This window comes from Camelus dromedarius, chromosome 20 (genome assembly GCF_036321535.1).
Source record: "Camelus dromedarius isolate mCamDro1 chromosome 20, mCamDro1.pat, whole genome shotgun sequence".
NCBI lineage: Eukaryota > Metazoa > Chordata > Mammalia > Artiodactyla > Camelidae > Camelus > Camelus dromedarius.
The window spans coordinates 29,365,604-29,383,127 of record NC_087455.1 but is presented as its reverse complement, the minus strand read 5'-3'; the positions used below and the strand labels follow the sequence as shown (position 1 = coordinate 29,383,127).

At 38.0% G+C, this 17,524-nt stretch overlaps 1 protein-coding gene across 7 annotated transcripts in view; it reads right to left on the bottom strand.

Moving 5' to 3' along the window:
* The window catches only part of NCALD (neurocalcin delta), a 364,376-nt gene that overhangs the window by 67,493 nt on the left and 279,359 nt on the right, over nucleotides 1–17,524 (bottom strand). Inside the window, exon 1 of one of the 7 annotated variants that reach the window (XM_010981880.3) lies at nucleotides 13,273–13,428. The exons of the other annotated variants lie outside the window; for them this stretch is intronic. The gene's annotated coding sequence lies outside the window, so the exon portion shown is untranslated. Of the gene's footprint in view, nucleotides 1–13,272; nucleotides 13,429–17,524 lie in introns of those variants that run through there. 7 annotated transcript variants of the gene reach the window in all.

The following is a 17,524-nucleotide window of genomic DNA, read 5'->3' as shown; positions in this document are numbered from 1 at the left end:
AGAGCTGATTGAAGAATTCAGCAAGGTAGCAGGTTACAAAATTAACGTTCAAAAATCAGTTGCATTTCTTTACACTAACGATAAATCAACAGAAGAAGAAAGTAAAGAAACAATCCCCTTTAAAATAGCACCCAAAGTAATAAAATATCTGGGAATAAATCTAACCAAGGAGGTGAAAGAATTATACACAGAAAACTATAAACCATTGATGAAGGAAATTAAAGAAGACTTTAAAAAATGGAAAGATTTTCCATGCTCTTGGATTGGAAGAATCAATATTGTTAAAATGGTCACACTGCCCAAGGCAATCTACAGATTTAATGCAATCCCTATCCAATTACCCAGGACATATTTCACAGAACTAGAACAAATCATAATAAAATTTATATGGAACCATCAAAGATCTAGAATTGCCAAAGCATTACTGAAGAGAAAGAAAGAAGCTGGAGGAATAATTCTCCCAGACTTCAGACAATACTGTAGAGCTACAGTCATCAAGACAGCATGGTATTGGTACCAAAACAGACATATAGACCAATGGAACAGAATAGAGAGCCCAGAAATGAACCCACAAACTTTTGGTCAACTCATCTTTGACAAAGGAGGCAAGAATATACATTGGAATAAAGACAGTCTCTTCAGCAAATGGTGTTGGGAAAACTGGACAGCAGCATGTAAAACAATGAAGCTAGAACACTCCCTTACACCATATACAAAAATCAACTCAAAATGGATTAAAGACTTAAACATAAGACAAGATACAATAAACCTCCTAGAGGAAAACATAGGCAAAACATTATCTGACATACATTTCAAAAATTATCTCCTAGAAGAAATAAAAGCAAGAATAAACAAATGGGACCTAATGAAACTTACAAGCTTCTGCACAGCAAAGGAAACCAGAAGTAAAACAAGAAGAAAACCTACGGAATGGGAGAAAATTTTTGCAAGTGAAACCGACAAAGGCTTGATCTCCAGAATATATAAGCAGCTCATACGACTCAATAAGAAAAAAATAAACAACCCAATCCAAAAATGGGCAGACGACCTAAACAAGCAATTCTCCAAGGAAGACATACAAATGATCAAAAAGCACATGAAAAAATGCTCAATATCACTAATTATCAGAGAAATGCAAATCAAAACTACAATGAGGTATCACCTCACACCAGTCAGAATGGCCATCATTCAAAAATCCACAAATGACAAATGCTGGAGAGGCTGTGGAGAAAGGGGAACCCTCCTACACTGCTGGTGGGAATGCAGTTTGGTGCAGCCACTATGGAAAACAGTGTGGAGATTCCTCAAAAGACTAGGAATAGACTTACCATATGACCCAGGAATCCCACTCCTGGACTCCTGGGCTTGTATCCAGAAGGAAATCTACTTCAGGATGACACCTGCACCCCAATGTTCATAGCAGCACTATTTACAATAGCCAAAACATGGAAACAGCCTAAATGTCCATCAACAGATGACTGGATAAAGAAGAGGTGGTATATTTATACAATGGAATACTACTCAGCCATAAAAACTGACAACATAATGCCATTTGCAGCAACATGGATGCTCCTGGAGAATGTCATTCTAAGTGAAGTAAGCCAGAAAGAGAAAGAAAAATACCATATGAGATTGCTCATATGTGGAATCTAAAAAACAAAAACAAAAACAAACAAACAAACAAAAACAAAGCGTAAATAAAGGACAGAAATAGACTCACAGACAGAGAATACAGACTTGTGGTTACCAGGGGGGTGGAGGGTGGGAAGGGATAGACTGGGATTTCAAAATTGTAGAATAGACTACACTGTATAGCACAGGGAAATATACACAAAATGTTATGATAACTCACAGAGAAAAAAATGTGACAATGAGTGTGTATATGTCCATGAATAACTGAAAAATTGTGCTGAACACTGGAATTTGACACAACATTGTAAAATGATTATAAATCAAAAAATGTTAAAAAAAAAAAAAAAAGATGGCAGACTAAGCTTATGAATTACCTACCCTACCTCTATTTTTCAATTTTGAAGGCAAAATGAAGATCTATCAGGACTTAGCCCTTCTTCTTCCATTTTGAAAAAAATAATTTAAAAACATACACTAGCAAAATTGAAAATGAATCCAAGAAATAGGCAGACCTGGAAACAATGGAAATAATGTAGTTCAGATGAAAAGAAAGCCTAGTGGAACAGCGTGTATTTAGTCCAAATGAGAATCGCAGGACAGAGTGCTTGGTGAAGAACACCTTCAACAGAACAAAAGATTATCATGACCCAACTGGATGCTTAAGAACCAAGAAATAAACTAAAACATGCCATGTATGTACTGAAGATTCATGGTTCTCCAGGTCAACTAGAGAAGGAAAAGATAATTAGGAACTCTAGAAAGATAAATCATGAAAGGAAATCATGGTCTAAATATGAAGCAAACTAAAATACAGGTTGTATCTGAACAATTAAAGGGATATAGAAACCACTGGTGTCTGAAGCAAATGAAGTTAACCCTCTATGGCAAAGGAGAGGGTCAGTTAACATGGTGAATGCTTCTAAATTCTCCGTGAGTTCCAGGGCCCTGGGTAAAACAACTGCTTCCCTATTGTATGGTTTATTTTTCCTTTTGAAAGTGGTTTGTGACTTTATGGACTATGTTCCTTACAGATTATCCTTTTTATCTACTTTTTTTTCCCCAGGAGAATATTTCTAAGGCAATCTCTGGTTAAAAACCTTTTATTTCCCCAAGGTAGTTTTGTTTGATTATTCTTGGTCTTTGCTGATCTCCATAAGATAGCTAACTAAGCTCTACTAATTGAAAATACAAAGCTATACCCATTAAGAAGCAATTCGTTTTTAAGAAACATTAATTCCCCAATCTCTTAATGTTTGATTGAATTTCAATTTTTAATTGGCAATTCAGTTTAGTTAAAAACCATTAATTTCTGCTTTAAAGACACAGTTACCTGAAGTTCAAATGCTCAGGTTCATTTCAGAGTTCTTTTTCTTCTGCTGAAGTAAAGTAAGATGAACTATAAACTTAAAATATACCGCTTTTTAATTTTAAGCTATTAATTGTGGTTACTTTAGGCAGTAGAATATTAAAAGTTAGGTTTATTTTCTTCCTTACATTCTTCTGTATTTTCCATATGTTCTATCATAAACATACATTGATTCTATACTTAAGTTACTTGGAATACAAGTAACTATACAAGACTATTTGAGTGTGTTACTAGGACCAGAAATTCTCAGGTTCCATGGCTTTTTTTTGACAAGCAAGGTGGCAAGCTGAGTAATTATATAAAAATTGTATTGAATACGATTTAAGTAGGTGGTTTGGAACACATGTTTCAAGCCATCACCTCTGTTGTATATCTGAAATCTCTACATCATGGAATGCTGTGTAAACATTGCCCACTGTGTAAACCTAAGAAATTTCCAATTATTTTGGGACTTTTAACAGGGACTTTATTAATTGAAGACTTTAAGCAAGACAAAGAGGAACAGTAGGTTTTAAATTTCCTTAAAATGTCCCTGTCAAAAGAAAGTAGAATGACAGTTACAGGGCCTGGGAGGGGAGGAGAGAATGTGGAGTTAGCGTGTGATGGATACAGAGTCTCACTTTGGGAAGATGAAAAAGTTCTGGAGGTGGATGGTAGTGATGGTTGCACAAGAACGTGAATGCACTTAACGCCACTGAATTGTACACTTAAAAATGGTTAAAATGGTTAATTTTATGTTATGTATATTTTACCACAATTAAATCTAGACATGATTTAACATGATTTCAGTGAGACCTTTTCTTTTTTTATAGTATCCCTGACTCAGTATCTTTTTGTCGTCCTATAGCATAACGAAGTTTGTGCCTGTAAGAAAGCAATCCTCCTGACGAGGACACCGATGAAGCAGTCAGGCCTCTTGGTCAGGCTTGGTATTAATCCCTAGGCTGTTTAGAGGGCCAGAGGAGGAAGATAATTTTTTCCAAAGATCAATGGATTGGGCTTTTAAAACTGGAAGTTGGTCAAAATGTTTAGAAGTGACCAGAGCATATATAATGACAATTACTTTTACAAAGTAGAATTTGGACCAGAGGTTCCATCTTAAGTGGCTTGCATTTTGTGAAAGCATTTTTATGATACGCCAGAAAAAAATGTCATGAAACCTATAATTTCCACTTAAATTTCTGTTCAAGTTCCTTATTAAGAAAGCTCCCCTGAGAGTGGATGGTTTGCCTTAACAGCCCCCAGCAGCTGGCCCTGTAAAAGAGCTCTGGCTCACGGAGGGTCACTGCTGAATGGCCAGGAGGTTACAAGCATGAGTGGGCGATGGCTCAGGAAACAGAAATGATCTCCAAACATCCACATCTGCCAGCAGCAAAGGCGAGTGATAGTCTGCAAGTGTAACGCATACTTTTTACTCTCCATTACAGACTGAGATAATGTACTCTCTGTCCTCAACTGGCTTAAAATCTTTATGTGATTAGAAATTTTAAAAGTACATCACAGATTCAATTTCCACGAGGCAGTGGACTTTAGATACAGTGCTAGCCTGCATGGCGCTGTGGTGAAGGCACCATCAATGTCAGTGTGCGGACTTCCACTTCACAAGAACAATTAACAAATATTATTTGTTTTATTTTTATGACATACATTTTCTAATATTCTTTATACTGTACATAAATATACACACTTTTGCGTGTATAATTGACAGTATTTTTCTTGAGAATGGTATGCTTTAAGAACATCCTGACAGTTGCCAAACACGTATAATTGACAGCCAGTTTTCAAAGACTTCAGATATGAAATGTACTAACAACTTAAAACTAAAACTTCACTGAACATAATTAAATCTTTAATTGATGACTTAATCAACAGATTTATCAGAATAATGGTGTGATGTCCCAGGGGTTTCATTATGTATATACAATTGAATATACAAATGAATAACAATTATCACCATAGTATAGTTCTATAGAAAATGTTATGGAGGTTTGAATTTTCAGTTGGTTTGAGTTTTATGTGAATGTGACTTTGCTAAATAGCAGATTATATTTTTTAAACTATGAAGTTGACATAGTTCTCCCTACATATATCACCCAGCTAAAGTTAAAAGAGCCACTTACACAGTATTGAAGGCAAAGAAGAATTCACATTTTTTTAAAATTCACAAAGTTAGAACTTTTCTATGAGAAAAACAGAAAAAAAGGAAATACTTAATACATATTCATAATTAAAATAAGTTGTCTAAAGCAAAAGGAAGCATGGATATTAAAATATTATCACACCCCTTGACACAGATATCACTTACCCGCGCCCTGCCTGTCCCTAGCTTCCTGCCGTCTATCAGGTCAAATCCAGCTTGTTTTACACTGATAATTCTACGTCCTCTACATACCCACCTGTGGACTGTATGTCTTTTCTTTCCCCAGCCATTTTCCTGATTCCAGACGGGTGAGTCTATTTCTGCTACTGGGATGTACTTATGATGTTTCTTACTCATGGGCAATCCTTTCGCTTCCAGGTCATGCCAAATATTCTCCATCCTTTGAGGCCTAATTCAAAGTTCACTTCCTCTCTGAAGTCATCTCAAAGCCATAGATCCTTCTAGAGTTAATCTACTCATTAATCACCTACCAGAGATTTAACGAGTGGTTACTGTGTGTCCAGCACTACACTAGGCACTAGGAGAAGTTGTGACCAACATGGAAGACATAGCTCTGGACCTTAGTTGCATATGCTGTCTGGCCTCTTCAACTGGACTGTAACCCTTTCAAAGAGTGGCGGGTCCTATGTTACCCTTGTAGTATCCTGCTTCGCTGAGGCATCTTGAGTGAGGTGGGACATGTGCTGGTCATTGAAACGGTTGGGTTGACTGGACCACATCTGTCTGCTGTCAGTGGTAAGCAAATTAGAGGCAATTAGAGGAACCTTACCAGTCCTTAGACACAAAATTTTTTCATAGGTGCTCAACAAGAGGGCCCACTATATGGGGCTAATAAATGTTGAATGCATACATCAAGAGTGAACAAACCAATTAGCCTTCTAAAGGGAAGATGGACAGAGCCTCAGAATGGGATGATGTTTAAGTGAGTGAGAAGAGGGTCAGGGGTGTTCATTTCTCTCTAGTAGAAGACACAGAGATGCCTCTTTGAGTCAGGACGTAAGAAATACATTTCTGAGCATTTCCAGTACTAGGTTTGACCAACACATGCAGCCGCAAGCCAGTGGATGCATGCCATTTTGGCAGCTTTATCAAGAGAAAAAAAAGACTTTGCTGAATGAGCTAAATCTTACCTGGCCAAGAGGAAATCCCCAGCTTTACTATAAACCACTGGAGGAGAAAAACAGGCTTAGAAGCATTGGAAATGGGCCAAAAGAGAGTGTCGAGACAGCAGGGTCTAACAATAGAAAACTCGGCAGCAAATTAGACAAGAGTAGCTGTGAGAAAGAGAGATAAAAACAGATAAGGAGGACTAAGCGGTGACGAAGGGAAAATGGCAGAACTGCTGTCCACGTGGGACTCTCCTACAGAGAGGGTCCCAGCCAGGAGGGAGCAATGAGGGAGACTTTACTAATGCACACAATCCAGTCTCAGTGTAGCCCGAATCCTCCTCTAGAACCAGCAATAGAAAATGTAGGGACACTCTTCTAAGTTTATGAACAGGATGGGTACCTAAAGTCCACTTTAAATTTAATTGGTAACTGAAATATAATTTCCCCCAGAAATTATTTTAACTAGGTTAGCTACCCATGCCAAATCCCCAAAACCTACTTAATCTATATGTCTCTAAAGTTCAGTCCTCTACACAGGTATTTCAGTCATTTCTAACTACCCCATACATTCCACTTACTCTGGTTGCCTAAGAAATAATTCCCAAACTTATGAAGCTAGAACAACAATAGTTTTTATCTTATAAATGAACCTGCAGTTTAGAAGAGTGCTCACCAGGGATAGCTCATCTCCGGTTCCCCTGGCGTCAGGAGGGGTGAGGGGGACCCAAGGGCTGGGGCCCGGGATGCTCTGAAGGCTTGCCCACTCACATATCTGGCAGTTAATGCTGGCTGTTGGCTGAGATCTTAGCGGAGGTGTTGACTGAAACCTACATGCAGCCTCTCTCTATGGTCTAAGCTTCCTCATAACATGGCAGCTGGTTTCCAGGGTCAAATGTCACATGTAAGAGAAAGAAAGGACAGCTGAGAGAAAAAGAAACTGTATTCGTCTTGTAATCCAACCTTGGAAGTCGCATTGCATTGTTTCCACTGTGCTCTCTCAGTGGGACCAATCACAAGTCCACGGGGGTTCCAGGGGAAGACAATACTTCTCTTGAGGGAGAGTAGCAATATCCTAGAAGGCTTTTAGCGATACAATCTGCCACAACATATTACTTCTAGGGAAAGTGCAAATGTACCAGCTTAAAAGCTTATACAGCATAGAGTCCAGATCTCAGTACACAGAGCTCCATTATACACTTGGGTGGTGTGGGGCAATTTGCTCAAGCTCTCTGTTGCTTAGTTTCCTCATTTATAAAATTGGGATGCTGTGAAGAAAAAAATAGTTATTTTGAAAGGAGCCTAGAAGACTATCTAGCTCCCTAAGTGTTAGCTGTCATCATGACACTAGGGACACATCCCCTCTGACTATGGCTGTGGTACTTCCTGGTTCCTGGGGAGATGGTGGTGGTGGCAGCACTACCAGAAGCAGAAAATTAATGATAACAGTTTAATACCTGCCAAGTAAGCTGACTTAAAAATGTATGAGGTAGGTACTAATACTATCCAGGTAAGAAAGCCATGACTTTGGTAACTTGCCCAAAGTGACACCTGCAAGTGATAGAGACAGAATTTGTCCCCAGATCAGTCTAAGTAGATGGAAGGGCCTGAACCTTGGATTACTGTGTGGAGAAGAGCCCTTTTCCCAAATCTGATTTGGGCGTGAGTGAAAAATGAACAGCACTGTATTATGCCACTGGGGCCTGGGGCTATTTAACAGGGCAGTGAACCTATCTTGACTGGGTTCGAATAGGGAAGATGGGGTCGGTATTCTTGGGCACAACTAACTTAAGGATTCCTTTCATAAGATGAAATAGCTCTCATCATTTGCACAAGGCAGGGTATATGCATAAAAGAAAATTATCCTCTAGGTCAGTCCCTACCAGTCCCATATGTCTTCTGAACTAGAGGACAGAGAGCCTTTGGAAATAGGGCTGGGCGTACTGATCTGGAACCCTTGACACTGATTATGAATGGATTAGGCTAGCTGTTCACCAGCTGAAGAATGCCTCTTTCAAGTTTTCACTCTGGTGTAAAATCTAATGGGTTCTCAGGTTATTTACTTGCCTCTTTCATTTTGATTTTTTTTTTCCCTTATAGAAAAGATTCTCTTTTTGACTACACTGGCCAGCACGGCTGTAAGAGAAAAAAATCCTTGGTTGCTGTTACACTTAGGTCTCTGGGCAGGTCCCCTGGATAGTTAGACTGAAAGTCCCACGATGGCAGGGATCTTGTCTGTCTTGTTCACCACCACAGCATCCCTAGTATCTAGTGTACCGCCTGGCACACAGTAGGTGCTCAAATTTTACTGAATGCATGAAAGACCAGATGTTTGAACAAAAGCAAACAAAAGCTGGAAGTCTATAAAGTAACTCGGGCTCTTTATGCCAGTGGCATTTTATCACTCAAGGACATCATGAGGGAATCCAAAATGCCTACTACAGTACTGTGGATGCAGCAGCCACTTAATAATGCTTGCTGACGGAGTGACGCTGCCTCACGCTGCGCCTGATCCACAGCAGAAGCAGGAATGCTTAGGCTCAGCTAGCTTTTGTGGGATGCTATTTTTTAATTTATCTCCAAGGATGTTGTAAATATGGTCGTCACAAAATTGATTGTGGATTTAGTTGTATGAATCATATGAAATCTGTGGGAGTCAGCTAAAGAAGACAACGCTTTTCTTGACATTTACCTCTAATGGGAAGGCTTAGAACTCATAGAAGTAAAGAAATTCTAGAATCATTCTTAAAAAATTCATCCTTGCATAAAAGCAATATGCAGCCTTTGGTCCTCCTGTACACACTGGGACAGAATTCAGAAAATAGGGAAAATTCTCCCATTAGGACAGGTAGCAGCTGTGGTATCTTTTAGACTACAGATTTCTTCCTTGAAAATCAAATGTAGAACTTTAATGTGATGTAAGTATACTGTTTTACATTGGTGTAAACTAAAATTTAAAGGGATGCTATGTCTCTAATTAAAGGCATTTATAGAAATATGTACCCCAAACCCTGAATTTCACTGCAGAGATAAAAAGAACAGACAGTTTTTAGTTTGGAGTACATGGCTCCAGTGAATTTAAATATTTATCATATAATTTTTAATCAAAGTCTTAATGAGCACTAACTTTTAATGGCCTCACTTCTGGAAACAATTAAAAATACTGTATTTTGGAATGCTATTTCTAGTTGGATTTCTATCACAGGGCACCATTTAAATAACAGTTGATTTCGTAAAAAAATAATGGCACATTCCTTTCTGAACTTCAGATTTCAACACCTGCCATCAAAGAAGCAAACAGTACTGCCTGGAATCAGAGATTTTTGACTTTTTCCAAGTTTCTTTATCAAGTTGCCACAGAGACTCAAAGCCCCCAAAGCAGGTGTTCTTTTCTAGTCCAAAGAATAAGAAATGTTTGAGAAAATCCTCTTTCGTAATTCCCCCAAGAACACATGAAGAAAAATAGCTAAGCTTCCATTTCAAATGTTAGGGATTTGGATTGTGTTTAAACACCAGCTTGTGCATAATGTCATAGCTCCAATTTTCCTATGCTGTGATGGTGGGTGCTGATGTAATAGAAAGGGTGGCTAGGACTAAATGCAGGGCTGGTATGGCAGTGATACCTGATATCTGCTAACTGACTGCAGAGTACCTACTTAGATGGAGAGGAAAATTAGGCAATATCTTCTGCAAATTGAGAATGACATTGGGAATGAGACAACTCTCGTGTAAATCAGAAAACAATAATATTAATATCCCCTGTATTGGTCTTGAATATCCAGGAAGTCAAATAGGATTCTGCATTCAGATTACTTGGGAAGTGTCTCCGCTCCCCCATTTCGTTCTGAATGTGTCCTGTTCTAGGGACCTCTGACAGGTGAACCAGCAGGCTCTATTCAGAGTAACTGGAATCTACATTATAACTGATCAATTTACACATGTATGTGCTTTACCTTAAAATGAAAAGTTATGTAAGTTTTTTAATGCTCATTTCAATTGCTGTGAGCACACAAAGTACCGTCTAGAATATTCCTTCAGCTATGATCTCATATAACATCCTGCATTCTTCATCTAAGTACAAGCTTATTTTCTTTACAAAGGGATAAAGGTCCCTTTGTAAATAGCTATAGTCTTACTTCTACGGTCCATGGTTTTAACTTGCATAACTTGCATTAACACTAGAGTTTTTCCTCTTAACCCCTATCTAACCAAGTATGAGTTTCTCAGTCCAAGGACACAAGACTACTTATGAATTTCAAGAAGGAAAATAAAACAAAGTTACAGTTTGGTAGCTATGTGGATAAATCATCCCTTTTCACACAGAAATTAAAGAGAGAATACTGTGAAATTCACACATACAGAGAAAACAAATCAGAGGTAGAAGAACTGAATGTGGAAGCAGTGGTGTGGATTTTGTCCAGTGCAGTCCCAAGCCTTTTAGCATCACCAGCTTACATATCATTTAACTCAGGAGTGGACAGAATTCACAGGATCGGGGAACTTGGACGGGAAAAATTTTACATCTTTAGTTTCACTAACCTCAAACTAAAATTTAGTATCTTTCAATTAAAATGAGGCCACAAACCACAGTACCTGTGACTTTGTTGCCCAGAGAAATCACAGATATTCTACATCACATCACAGTCATCGCAGCCATCTCGAAATATCTTCCATGCTCGTCACTACTTCAAAATTATGGTAGTTATTACAACTGCTGTTAATTTTGTTTTATGTAATAATGAATTATTAACATACATACCATAATTTTTTAAAATTTGGTTAATGTATTTCAATAAAAGTGGTTTCCTTTGTAATCCTGCATACTTTATCACACATTTAAAAACATCATTCTAAGAAGAACCTATAGGCATCAACAGCCTGCCAAAGAGCTCCGTGACACCCAAAACATTAAAAATCCCTGAAACTGTGCATAAAGCATTTAATAATGCAACATCCAGGTTTCTAGAGTAACTCATTCTTTGCTAATATCTTTTGAAGTTGAAACAAACTTGACCTTGAAATCAACACAGTCTCATTGCTGTAAATGGATGACTCTAATAAGAGTCTTTCCTCCCCTTATTTTGCCATAAGAAAAGACCTGTAGATTCCAGAGTATCTCTGCTGTCACAGCATAGGTTGTTTTCTTCTAATGATAAACTTTATCATTAACATTTTGCCAATCAACACTGAGTTGTTTGCTGAAGTCCAGTCTGTTTCATTAGAGCATTGAATACAATCATTTTATAACTTTAATTTAAAACACCATAGAGAGAGCATCAAGAAAATCTCTGCTACCTGGAAAAACTATAATGATAATTCCTTATTTTGAGAAAAAGAAACAACAAAGTACTCCATCAAAGACACTGCTTTTAAATGACAGTGCTTCTGGCTGTTGGTCCTACTTATGCTCAGTTGAAATGCTGTAAATCAATTAACATAGTTCTAGGAGGCTTAAGAATATGGCCTCTGAGTTATTATAATTATGAGATAAATTGAATGATGAGATAATGCCTCAGTGGATGTTCCTTGAATATAAGTACATTAGACTTTTTGGAAAATCCTCCATGGAGACTCTGGCCAAAAATAGACATATCAAATGGCAGCAAGTCAAATGAATATTCACTCAGTGAAAACTATTGAGAAATTATTGATGTACTCACAATTATTCACTTGTTACTGAAGCTAAACACTGTTCAAAATCCCCATCTCCAAAAGTAAAATAAAGGCTATCAGAACAATGTATTCTGGCATTAAGCTGATACTTAACTCATATACCATAAAATGTGTATTCTTCATATACATAGTTAAACCATTATTTTCTATTCATCAAAATAACAGGTATATTACATGTGCTGCTCTAAAATGTACCTTTTTTTCCAATTAAATTTGTAAGATTCAGACACCTGGTTATAAATCTAGGCTCCAATTAACTTCAATACCAGAGGTTTTCTTTGAATTACAAGCTATAAAAATGATCCAACTTGTGTGCAATGATAGAAAATTCAAAATCACTAAACTTGACAAGGAAAGAAACTACAACAATGCAAAACACCACACCCAATTTGCAGTGCATAGTGCTATAGAAATCGAGATGAAAGGCTCTACTAATCAGTTATCAAATTACTCATTTGAGATCTGGAGCAATTTTTAGTGACTATTCATATCCGTGTTTGAATTAAAGTAGATCTACCAATGATAATTTGGTTTTAAGGCTATTGTTTTCTTCTCTAGGTCATTATTTCAATCTTTAAATATAAAAACCAGCTTACATGACTCCTCAGTGAAGACCATCCAATGCTATTCTCTTCACAACTGAATTTTCAGAGGAAGATGCTGAAAATATGCACTTCGCTCTAACAACCAAAAAGCAACTGCATGCACACATGTAAGAGGTTCCACCCCAGATTCTTTGGCATATTCCAGATTATTTTCTCTAAACAGGAAGCTGTTGACAGTTTTCCCCAGTATTTGCAGAATACTTCGTTTACCAGAAAAACCCCAACTTTTGTTTCAAAGTGTAATGTTCTTTCCCACTGTGCCTATTGTTGCTAATTATGAATGCTGCAAACAAGACAGAAACCGAATTCCAAACTATTCTAGGCTGATTCAGAACAGGGTAGCAAGTGTACAAAAAAGCAAAGTTAGCAACATACTGCAAGACTATGCTGGAGTCTTTAAACCCAAAACAATACAGAAGGGAGGATTCCTGGAATTCAACGGGGAATATTTAGCTCAAGCTGCAAAATCCTATCTCTAAATAATGTCATGTTAGCAAGTGTTGAATAAGAAAGGCGATTACATTTTAACCTACTTCACAGAACATTAATCCAAATTTAACCAAATTCCAGAGATTCCGCCCCAAATTAACAACTAGAAGCTGCTTCACATTTTTCTCCTGGTACAACAATAACTGTTCATGAAGACAAACTTGTAAGAGGTAAGAGAGAGGGGAGAACCACAATGATCTATAAACACATCAACTATTGTACCTAAAGCAAACTAATTACCTCGCACAGAAGAAGGGCAAGGTTTAACAGTCCATGCTCTGCAGCCCCTGGGAAGCAGCGGCAGCAGCGTTAAGAGCAGCGGCAGCGGCAGCCAGCATCCACCAGATTCTCACAGGCCTTTGACTGTGTGGACTCAGCCACAGACTCTGCCTCCAGCTGACGTCAAAGTCCCTGTCACATGGCCAGATGAAAGCCAAGAGAGCACTGGTTGTCGTAGCAACCACAGAACAGCTCTGAAATTATTTCAATAGGTCATCTGTCACTGTGGTGTGTAAATGTGTGTGAGTGAGTGTGTGTGTGTACACTCACCCCACAACCATCACGGACAGCTCCCCGACAACCTTAGCCCTTGAAGTTGTGACTCAAGAGCGCCTACAACTTTCCTCTTTGAGGCTTTGGTGTCTTTTACAGTTACTGGCAGGAAAATGCGTGCCCCTCTGATGTTCCCACTGGTCTCGCTGTCACCAGCATGAAGCTTGTGTCTCTCTGTAGCACAGAGGGAAAGAAGCTGAGAAATTTGGGGGCAGTATTCTAAGCTAATTAAATCTATTTGTAAGCAAATGGATAAAAACAGAAGCTCAAGGAGAGATGGAAGAAAAGCTATTTTTAAAATGATAGAGGAATCCACATCTATGTACTGAGATGGAAAGAAAGAGAAGAAACTTGGGGCGGGTGGCCCCGCATCAGATGAGAGTCTAATGACCCTCACATCAAACAGGATGGGGAATCAGCTGACATGAATTCAGGATCCCTGCACTGGAAAGTGTCTATGCAAGAATGATGACCAAAAGAGTTTCAAAACAGTACTCCTTTAAAATACTTTATATTTTGACCTTTTTTGACTTTTATTTTGGGGGTCACCATACAGGTGCCAAATCCTCCCCTACGTGCTCTTGTCCACATCCCTCTGGGGCTCAGCATGGAGTAAATGGTAAGTGTCCCCAAACACACACTTCAGTGAAAGTCTAGGGCAGCAGAATAAAAGGACAGTCCTGCACGTTTTCTAACTTGAGCTTCATTTCCTTTAGGACCAGCCTAGCTTACTTCTAACTCCTCACACGTGCTTATTTCCTAGTTCATTCTCCCTCTTAATTAACAGGAAGTCCATTAAACAAAATGAAATGAAACCCAGAGGAAGGTACTCTGAAAAAACACATTCAGAGAATGTTTACCCATTCAAAGGGCAAAGGGGTTAAACGGCGGCAGAGGAGTGACTGCTCTCAAAACCCTAAGGATCTTTCCATGCTAGAGTTATCAGGATTTCTATTTTGGCTTCTTTTAAAAAAGGTAGCTCCGGGGTTTTACCAAATATAAGTGGAAGCTAAGCCAGCTGAACAGATTACATTTATGTCCCTGTAAAAGAATGCAATTTCTTCAGTTAGAGTCAGGATTTGCTCTAGAACAGTAAGACTAATGTTCAAACTGTTTCACCATAGACGACTCCTAGTCCATCTTTCTCTTCCTTTACTTCTGTCTCAGTCGCAACTGGGAGAAAAGATACACTTTCATTTGAAAAGTTATTTTCCTTACGCGATTGGCTATAGCACTGCAAAAGTAAAATTGAAGTGTAATGCTGCAGTGAAGGCTCCCCCTTTAATTTCAGATTAATGATGGCTAGGAATTTATCTGTTTGCACAAGGACAATTAGCTCATTGAGTCCAATGTCTATCTAAATGGGCCAGGATGTCTCGCCAGTGGCAGATTTCAGTAACAGCTACAATTCACAAATTTGTAATTGGTTCCAGTGATAGTTCTGGTTTCCTGCTCAGAAATGCACATCATAGTAATGAGAGGGGTGGGAAGAGAGGAGAGAAAGCATATCCTTCTAGACTTCCAGGGTCCCACGTTCTCTGACTCCAGATCCATGGCTGCCTGATCAACTCTTCCTCTCTGTGCAGTGTCAACATCTAAAAGAGAAAGCTGCAGTACCATGGTTTGCCAGTAGGTGATGTCCTCTGAAACAAGGAGTTAGCTGTTCTAAACATTCTGGCCTTTCATTAGTTTAAAATTTAACAAATAATAATATCTTTTTATTTTGAATTTTCTTTTTTTTTTTTTAAAGATTTAAGTATACTTTACTGTATACTTATGTGCTTAAACTCATTATAAGTTAAAATCAGTGGACTGGCCTTCAAAGTGAAAAGTGGATACATGTAATTCTTTTTTCTATAGCCTGCTTCCAACATGCCATCAAGTCACTTCCCTTTGCAAACTACCTAGAATTAGAGGTCCCTCTTACAGCTAAGAAAGCCACTGGCCTCCTGCAGAGTTGAAATTGTGAGGACGATCTCTTTGGAGCTCAGGTTTCTACCAGTTTGGCTAATTAATCCAAATGTAGTTGAAAATATCATAGGAAAAACATGAAGGTCTTCTCTAATCAGAGCCCACAACATTAAAAAGAATATGTGTCATTTTCTTTTTTAAATCATAACTCACTTTTTTAGGTGAGAATGATTCATTGAATTTAAAAATACCCATTCGAAAATAGTTCTGCACCATAGCTTTCACTTGCCGTATGAATGTCAAAGCTGCCTATTCTTAGTTTGACCACTTTGCCGGAAATAAACGCCACTAAATTTATTTATGGCAATTTATGGTAAATGCCACAAAACAAGCAGCCTGACTCGGGTTCACACAATTAAATTAACAGGTGGCTTAGGCCATAAGTAGACAGTGATAATCAACCTTTTCTTTGCTGTTGCTAGCTAGTGGTGCTGTGTCCCCACCTTAACATTAGTGGGAAGGCCATGGACCTATGTTTTGTAAGCACTGGGTTCAAATCTCATTTAGGAAAGTTACTTAAGTCCTCTGAGCCTCAGTGCTTACATCTTAAGGTTGTTATGAGGACTATAAAGCTAAGGTTTTCTAAAACTCTGACACCCTGCCACAGAATAGCTGGCTCATTGTGTGTGTCATTTCATGTTTATGTCTGACTCTGGTGAGTCTATAGAGACTTTCAGGGAAAGGACGGGATCTTAGTCATCTCTACAGCTCTGTGGTTAGCACAGGGCCCAGAACACAAGTGCTTGATAAATAGACTCCACTACCGGGAAATAAATGCTGAGCAACAGAAAGAAATGCTTCCTTTTTCTTCCTGCTAACAGAGAAGAGAGAGCCTCCCCTCAAGCTCCCAAAAAGGCAAAAGAAGGAAAAAGAAGAACAAAAATGTTGAGTTATCACAAAATGTTCTAGCAATGGATGGGTTCAAGTAAATTGGCCAAGTAAATCAAACTTATCTCTACTAAATCATAAGTATTTATTATGTGTGTACATAAGTTATATGCTGGTGTATTTTACAGCTACTGCTGTTGATGTTGGATAATCTTTTACATTAACTGACATTAACTGAGCACTTACATCCGGAGCATTGTTCTAAGTGCTATAGATATATTAAATTCTTTACTATAATAACCCTATGAGACAGGTATTATTCTTTTCCACAATCATATGATCCAGCAGTCCCACTCCTGGGCACATATCTGTAGGGAACTCTAATTTGAAAAGATACATGCACTCCAATGTTCATAGCAGCATTATATACAATAGCCAAGACATGAAAGCAACCTAAAGTCCATCAACAGATGACTGGATAAAGAAGTTGTGGTGTATTTATACAATGGAATACTACTCAGCCATAAAAAGAATAAAATAATACCATTTGCAGCAACATGGATGGACCTAGAAATCATCATTCTAAGTGAAGTAAACCAGAAAGAGAAAGAAAAAAACACCGTATGATATCACTCATATGTGAAATCTAAAAAAAGAGGACACTAATGAACTTATCTACAAACAGAATCACAGACATAGTAAACAATCTTATGGTTACCAACAGAAACAGGGTAGGAAGGGATAAATTTGGGAGTCTGAGATTTGCAAATGTGGGCCACTATATATAAAAATAGATTAAAAACAAATTTCTTCTGTAGAGCACAGGGAACTATATTCAATATCTTGTAATAATATTTAATGAAAAAGAATATGAAGATGAATATATGTATGTATATGCATGACTGGGACATTGTGCTGTACACCAGAAATTGACACATTGTAACTGACTACACTTCAATTAAAAAAAAAAAAAAACGAGAAAAAAAAAGAGAAACTTAAGCAAAGAAAGATTGAATAACTTGCCTACTGAGTACATGCAGAGCCAGGATCTATACCCAGGAAGCCTGGCTCCACTAATTTTTGGAAATAATTTACATTTGATGTATTTTTAGAAAGAATTGAATTATTTTTAACGGTTATT